At 26.6% G+C, this 8401-nt stretch overlaps 1 long non-coding RNA gene across 1 annotated transcript; it reads right to left on the bottom strand.

Moving 5' to 3' along the window:
- Window positions 1–3134: 3134 nt before the first annotated feature.
- LOC112688103 lies at window positions 3135–8186 on the bottom strand. Its single transcript, XR_003149045.1, has 8 exons — window positions 8048–8186; window positions 7883–7973; window positions 6621–6795; window positions 6382–6521; window positions 6142–6246; window positions 5858–6085; window positions 5723–5791; window positions 3135–3279 (listed from the first exon to the last, which is right to left on the bottom strand). It is a non-coding gene; the product is annotated as an uncharacterized LOC112688103 (long non-coding RNA).
- Between the last annotated feature and the right edge of the window lie 215 nt (window positions 8187–8401).

The raw sequence follows: 8401 nt of genomic DNA, 5'->3' as shown, positions 1-8401 counted from the left end.
TATTTGATTTTTGGTTTTGGAAATATGTAACAAGGCACTGAAGGTACTCGTGTGTATTCGCTAGATTCAGATGTGGTGGAAAGCGTACAAAAATATCGTTTCATCAGTCAGAATTTATTTTCACTGCGGCGAAATAACATGAATTTTCGTCGTACACCCCTAGTTCCGCTGCCAGTCGGTCCGCATAATATAAGTGCCACGGACATATACGGTATCATTTGTATTCCTGTGTGGAATGTTTTCCGATTTGCCCGGCGTCATCAGCAGTTATTGAATTTTACTTTCAAATTTCAAAATCGAAATCCACGTTTCGAATCTATTATCACTTATCAGACTTCGGTTATCACTGGTTGTTCCATAGCCGTTTCCGTTTACAGATAATAATATCTTATGATAATTAAATATATATCTAATATAAGTTCTCTTAAAAATATATTAGTACATTTGTGCGGATCCTACACATACTGGAGATGGACATTGTGGGCCATAGTGGACCTATGTCGGGGACCTTAAAATATAAGGTCCCACATTTTCGACTGCGGGGTTGGCCACACTGTGAGGTCTGGGCTGTCAGTGACGGACACCTTGACGGTGGGTCGCTTTGGTCGTGGAGCGTTAGTGTGCATTTGTGTGATCGTTTGGTTAGGTCGTCTTTCCTTGTGATCGTCCGTCTTTTGCTAACTCTTCATTATACTAGTTGCTCTTGTTCCTTCGTCACGTGTGTCTCGCGGTTCACTTCCTGTTGAGCGTGTACTACTTAGTGTTGACGGGGTACAATTAACTGTTTTTTATTTTTATTTTGTATGTGATTGTGCATTTATTTTTTTATTTCTCGTATTGACGTTTATCGTGTGCGAGTTTTTTTGTTTCGTTTTGACGTTTTGTTTTCTATGAAACTTGTTGTTATCAACTTTACGATCGCGTTTGGCAGTTAATAGTTCGTAGTTTACAATTTATAAATTGTATTGTTTTTATTTTTTTCGTTTCCGTCGTCTTCCACCGGTTGTGTTTTAGTATGGTTTTCACGTTTTCAGTCAATCATCGAATGTTGGTCAGTCAGTCACCCGGTCATTGTTATCCCAGATACAAGTAATGGGAGAACGATCACTGCTCTGAAACGAGCCCGTTTTGCTATTATATGCCTTCGGTGAGTACCTGCTTATTCTCAGTTTTTGACCACTTGCCATCACGCGTACCATTTACTACGGCGTATGAAATGCCGTCGTCCGCTCTATTCGGTTCAACAAAAATCCATACAGCTATCCTTACCTCATCATCCTAGTTCCTGGTTTTCATTAAATTATAATCATGATGGTTTTTCCTCGTTTATCACAAGATAAATTAAATACATTTTTTTTCTTCGCCTTATCCAGGTACATTAAGAAATGGTTACAGTAGATATTAGAAATTTAAGGGAAATTTAAGGGACCATGTGTACTGTTTATTCATTGTATCCAACACTGAAATCTTATCAGTGTTTTACTTCCATTTACAGTTTGTTTTTACTTCAAAGTTATGAACTGACTCTGGACTCGGTCTTTGTCTACAGAATGTTACCATTTAACAAGCTTTAGAAAACATCTTTTCACTATAAACAAATGTCTCAAATAACTTCAAATTTTTTAGGAATTCTAAGATATTTTAGTCCCTCTAGCATCACATTTTTTAACGAATCAGAATTTATTTTCTATTGTATAAGTGGACTTGATATCTATATTCAAAGTGGCAGTTCTAAGTAATTTTGAATTTAACTGATCAAAATAAATATAAAATACAATTTATAATATTTATAGTCTAAAAACCCAATTCTTTTGTATAGGTAAAATTAAACTTGCCTTTGTCATTGATTTTTTTTTTTTAATAATGTCCCTTAATAAGTTGGTTAGTACTATTAGTATTAGAATAAATATTTTGGCCATTTAGATGTATTATTTATTATTCTATAGTTATTTCAGTTTTAAACAAATTGTTTAGTCTACGTTTCTATTTATAGGTACTGCTTTAAACTTGGGATCCAAGATTGTTACTGTAATCATATGCAAACATTCTTGGTAGAAAAAGCAATCCTACTTTATTTTTAGTACATTCTAATTCTATGATTATATTAGTATTTTGTTAAATTAAATTATTAAATTAAATCTATATTTTATACATAGTTGGAATTACTAATGAAAAGGTGGGCATTCCTAAACTTTTATCAGTTGTAACACTCAACAATGATTATCATGATGATATTTACAAAAACACCTTTCTATTTATTTTATATATTGATAACCCCTGACAACTCCTTTAAAAATTGCTACCAAATTAATAATTTGCTATCAAATTTGTTTAACAAAATCTAGATGTGGGTTTGTTTGATGAAAATTTTAATTAATGAGGGGTTTGACACTAGCCAATTGTTTGGTACCTCAAAGTTATTGATAACCATTGAGAAGCTGATATAGATTGGCGCCTAAAAGTGTCCTTTTTTTAATGCAAGGATGTAGTGATAATAGTCATTATTCAAAAGTTGTATGGTCCATACACTGGAAGTTGGTGTAGTCAACTGATTTTGTACGTAATATTTCTCGTAACAAATTATTGTGGGTATATTTTCCCTTAATTTTAGCCATTTTCTTCAACAAAGCCTATTTTATTTATTTTTTTTTTATACATAATATCAAAAATGCTTTATCTATGTTGCTCATTGTAAATTGAGTAATAAATAATCAAGTAAAAAATGAATAATAAAGAGCTTTGGAGTTTGTACGATAAGTCATAGAATATGAATATCGTATTATTACATGTGTCATGACAAGGATAAAATTGAAATTAAGGGGAAACAAATTTGAACATTTATGGAGGTCTTAATTGCTACATCTCGATATAGATTAGTCCAATTTATCTATTATCAATTTTAAAGCTATAATTATTGCATAGATAGAAAATCCATATTTAATAATTTAATTTTAATGTTTTTACCTTTAAATTATGACTATATTAGCAACTCTGTAGAAAAAAACAATATTATACATAAAAATAAAAGTAACGATTACATAAAAATCATTTTTTAACTCAATTCCAAGTATATAATTTATTTATAAAAATATATTCTTTAAAATAAATATAACAAAAGAAACCACTGTGTCCACTTACATAGTGATTATTTTCAAATCAAGAAAATTACTATTCTTGAAGGGAGCCCTTAGCTTGACATACCAAACCGAAAATTTGTCCTTGTCCTTCATGACTGAGTATTTGCTTCCTTCTCTCCTAGTTTACTTTTTTTTATATTTCCTATTTAAACAAAATAATTTTGAATTTCAATAATTGTTATTAATTATTATTATATTATTGTTATTATTGCCTCAACATATTTTTTGTATAATCAGTATTTAACTCTATTTGTATGTGCTAGTAATATCTATGTGATAAATATTTATGACAGTAGATAATGTGTTATAAGTGATAAGTAGAGCTCGGAAGTTAATGCATTTTGTATTTTCTTTTTTTTAACTTTTTAGACAGTGCTCTCCTGGCCACAAATTTGTTTCATTAGCAAGTGAATCCGAATAACTAATATTTATTTTGCATTTTTTGGTGTTTATTACTTCTTAAATCATCTATTGACATTTTTATTCATTTTTACTGATTTCACACTAGTTCACTAGTTATTGTTTCTTATTGACCATTATCCCGATAACTTAAGACTTGTCTGATTTTATTTCACCTATTATATTCGTAGTTGTCGTATTTTAGTGAATATTACTATATCTACATTTTATTATTTTTTACTAATATTCGATTAGTATCTTATTTTAACCGTCGATTACAGTCGCCACCTCGTTGTTATGTTATAGTGAATAATACCTATAAGGTATATTTACCTAACTTTTTTTTGAATATTATACTGTCAGATGAGGGTTTGAAATCATTATGCATTATATAACAGGTAAATTAATTCTTCCTATTCTCCTTCGCCTTTTTCCCAACTATTTGGGGTTGGCTACTCATGCCCTAAACTTCTACTAGTCTTAATTTTCTATATCCCCTATGCACACACCAATGGACCTCATATAATTTTCAATCGTATCTAACCATTTCTTTTTTGGTTTTTTCTCTTTCTCTTTTTCCTTCAACATTCATTTTCATAACAATTCTTACTGCATTTGTTTCTTCTGGTCTCATCTCATGGCCAAATCATCTCAGTCTATTTTCTCTCATCATAACCATTATAGACAATATATCAATACTAGTTCTCACATATTCGTTCTTCATTCTATTTTCTCTTGTCATATCCTAACCTCTTCTCTCATCCATCTAAGCATTTTCATTTCCGCAACACTCATACTCTGTTTTATTCTCCAGTCAACCGCCCAACACTCTGAACCATATAGCAGAGTTGAGTTGATCTCAATACAATTCTGTAAAATTTACCTTTTTTTTTTTTAACAGTCAAATAAATGTCAATTTTTTTGGATTTATTTGAATACAAATTAATATTTCTTATAATAAAGTATATTATAGAATAGGTATATATAGATTAAAATCCACTAAGTTCAAGATAAAAATTTAGTCAGTTGGATTTACTAAGTGTTATTTTATTTTTAGTGATGTTTTGTATTTGTTCATTGTGTAATAAATTATTTGTTTGATTGGTGTTATGCTGCATTTGTTATCAAACGTCAAAAAAATATTGATTGAGTATCAATTAAATTTTAATTAATCTTTTGAGTTTAGATACACATTTTGAGTAAAATTGAGGAATAAGTGCATTTTAAATTGTTCAATGTGTGCTTTATCTTTTATTTTCAAATATCGTTGTTTTCTTCATTCATCTTCAACATTTTTATTTTTCAAAACTTGTTGAATTTTTTATTAGATGACTTTTAATATAGTTAAATAAGTTTTATACATTTTTTTTAAGTATTTATATTTAATGTTATTATTTTTTTTTTATGAAAATATTAATTAGTCTCATTCTAGACAGCAAATTAAAGTTATTGAAATATTCCAATAACATTTAAAATATAATTTATAATGTTTCTAAAATATTCCAAGTTAGTTTAAATAATATTAACCAAATGTTATAACATTATGACATTATTTTTTGTCCGCCTTAAAAACACTATACTAATATTGATTACACTAATATGACACTAATATTTTTAAAATTCAAATTATAAATAAAGTAGGTACTGAAACATTATTATATTTAAAATAATATTGCTGAAAAATAAAATTAAAATGCATAATTCTATTTATTTATATTAAAAAATATATTGATACATTAATTTAGAAATTTAAATATATCTATTAAGAATATAAAGAATTAAGAGAATAAAATTCACAAATATCAAATTAAATCAATGTTCAGTATTTATTAAATGATTTTATAGTTAACCACACTTTTTTTGGTGTTGCTTTGTTTAAATATTCAGTTAAATGCCCCAAGTTATTAATATGTCCATCCAATGATATATGAGTTGAATTAACAGCTGAAAGTATAGCAGCTATTTCATGTTTTATTTTAATCAATTTATTAGAAAATTTTTAAAAACTGCAATTAATAACATAATAATTATTTTATTTAAAATAAAAATGTACAACTTATATATATATATATATATATATATCATCATACATGCTCTATGAGTATAGTACATGATCCATATTATATATAGAATTTTGATGACTTAAATATCTACATCAAATCTGTATATTATTTAATAAGACATACCTGTATCAGTTATGCGACAATCATAATCATTATTTGGACTACATTTAAATAACTGAGGTACTATTGATCCTTTAAACAAATATAAAATAATAACAAACAACTTCAATACATTTTTAAATTACAACTGAATTTTACTTTGAGATTCGGCACAATGTTCAAAAGCTGTCAATAAAACTTTTTTTTCAGAAGTAAATAATGATGGAGTACTTTCAGATGATAATAGTGTTGGCAATTTATTATTAAAATTGTAATCATCTGCAGTTTCAATTAAAATTTTTTCCAATAGGGGACTTCAAAATTTAATTACTATTCCCATTAACTTGTGCATCACTTTGCAAGATCCTGGTGAAGCTATTAAATGTACTATATAATATATATTAATATAATTATTGTTACTAAAAATTAAATAATTAACCTACCTAATGGTTGGCGATACTTTGGGTCTTTGTCAGAATTATAGTCTTCAAAGTCTGACTATTCAATAACATTAATGGCCTCTTTTTTACAATTCTTCTTTATTTTTCCTAAACAATTTCAATTTTAATATACCATCAAATTAACATTATATATAATTATTTTCATAATTAATCTCAAATAGTGATTTAGAATAAATTAAAATAAATAATTTTAAAATTATTTAGATTAACTGATATACTTACTATTAGGCTTTAGAAAAGGAGGACTCTCCATTTTTCTTTTTAATTCATTTTTATTTGATCTATATGTACTAGTATCATTTCTGATAAATCGCTTAAAAGTTGTGCCATTTTTGATTTAGCACGAGCCTCTTTAAAAGTTGCTGAAAAAATACATTTTTTTTAGTACAACATGTATATTTATATTAACTGATGTATTAGAAGTACTTATATATTTTACAATTATATTTATAAAAACCTACCATATTTTCGGCCTAGAACTCTTGCAGGTAACCACTTGTATTCTTTTTTGGTAGGATAATCTTTTTTCTTCATGCTCGTGCATTTCCCTTCCTTTGGTACCATGTTTCTGGCACAGTTAATATGCAATCTTCATTTAAAAAATGAACTATGACCCGCATAATTTGAAATAATTATCTAAATAACGCATTAAATTATTGATAAATTAAATATTTTATTAATAAACATAATTATAATTGGTATTTAATTTCTTACAATACTATAATAGGCAGCTAATTCAAAAATTGGGGGCCACTGAGCATAGTGGTATAGTACTATAGTATTGTGGTACCCTGACTTAAATAATTTATAACATAGTAGATTCTACATTATATACATATAAAACAAACAAAAACACAGCTTCTTTTAACATAATAATTGCCCAATAATAAATAGCTTTTAATTAAATTTTATAAATTTATTGTATTTAATATCAATAATATATAATAGATTCATTTTTCACCAACTTACATTATTAATATATTATATTATTTTTAATAGGTATATAATATTAATTTTATTATTTTTAATAATATAATATATTAATAATGTAAGTTGGTAAAAAATTAATCTACTTAAAGGTAATTTAAAAATAATATATATACATTAAAAATATTTTTATAGCTATAAAATATTTATATGTAAATAATAGAATTTAAGTATGTATAATGGGCATGGCCACTAACATACCACCATGATTTATCAACATAATTTGCTGTAGGTTAGGTCATACATTTCTATAAATCTATTAATTAGTTGTTCTAGTAGTTTTTTGTGCTTTCTGACTTTATAACTTTTATAACTTTCATGAAGTTTTCAAAACGGAATACGCTTACAATTATCGAGAGGTTCAAAATTAACATAGTCATCAAATAAATGAAGAACTCCAGGAACATTTTGTGAAATGTGCTATCGGTCATATATTTCTTCTTAAATGTTAAAATATATTTAATTGGGTAAAGTTATTATTATTAACATTCTAGGGACCTCATTTTCATTTTTTATTGTTTGTTCTATACAACTTAATTTATAGTCAAAATTAATAATTCGAGGTTTGACATTGTCAACTACAAAATTTTATTTTGATATATTTTGGCTAGTAGATGATAAATTATTTAATTTCTAAATAATGTATAAAGTAAATAAACAAATTCGTACATAAAATCAAACACTATAAATGTATAAAATACTATTTTAATATATAATATTAAATTAATTAACTCACATCTACAGTCATGTTGATTGATTTTATGTTACTTAACTACATAATAAACATTATCATTTGATTCGTTTTTGCTTTCAATAATATCAGATTACTATAAAAAAATTAGTTGGTACATAATACATGTATTGAAAACATTCATCATATGCTATTTTAATAGGTACTTACAACACTTTTCATCAGATTGTTTTCGATTTTTTTAAACATACTAGCCATAATATGACAAGAGAAATCAATTGCTACTAATAACTTTTTATTTTTTTCTCGTTGAAGGGATGTGCCACTTTTTCTTTTTTCGCTCATTTTAGTGGTGAAAATATAATATAGTTTTACTGAATAATAATACAAATTCTGCAATATTTAAAAAATATAACGTAGCAATCATTGAATTTAACATTTATCAGTTCATTATCGTTATCTCTCATCAGTTATTGCCGTTGACAGTTAACAGACTGCGCGGTAGTATAATCGTGATAAAAACAGTTACGAATATGGTTTAAACCACGACTAAGATTTCATATT

Source organism: Sipha flava, unplaced genomic scaffold, assembly GCF_003268045.1.
Source record: "Sipha flava isolate LNK unplaced genomic scaffold, YSA_version1 379_pilon_pilon, whole genome shotgun sequence".
NCBI classification, from domain to species: domain Eukaryota; kingdom Metazoa; phylum Arthropoda; class Insecta; order Hemiptera; family Aphididae; genus Sipha; species Sipha flava.
This window is presented reverse-complemented; position numbering and strand designations above follow the sequence as displayed.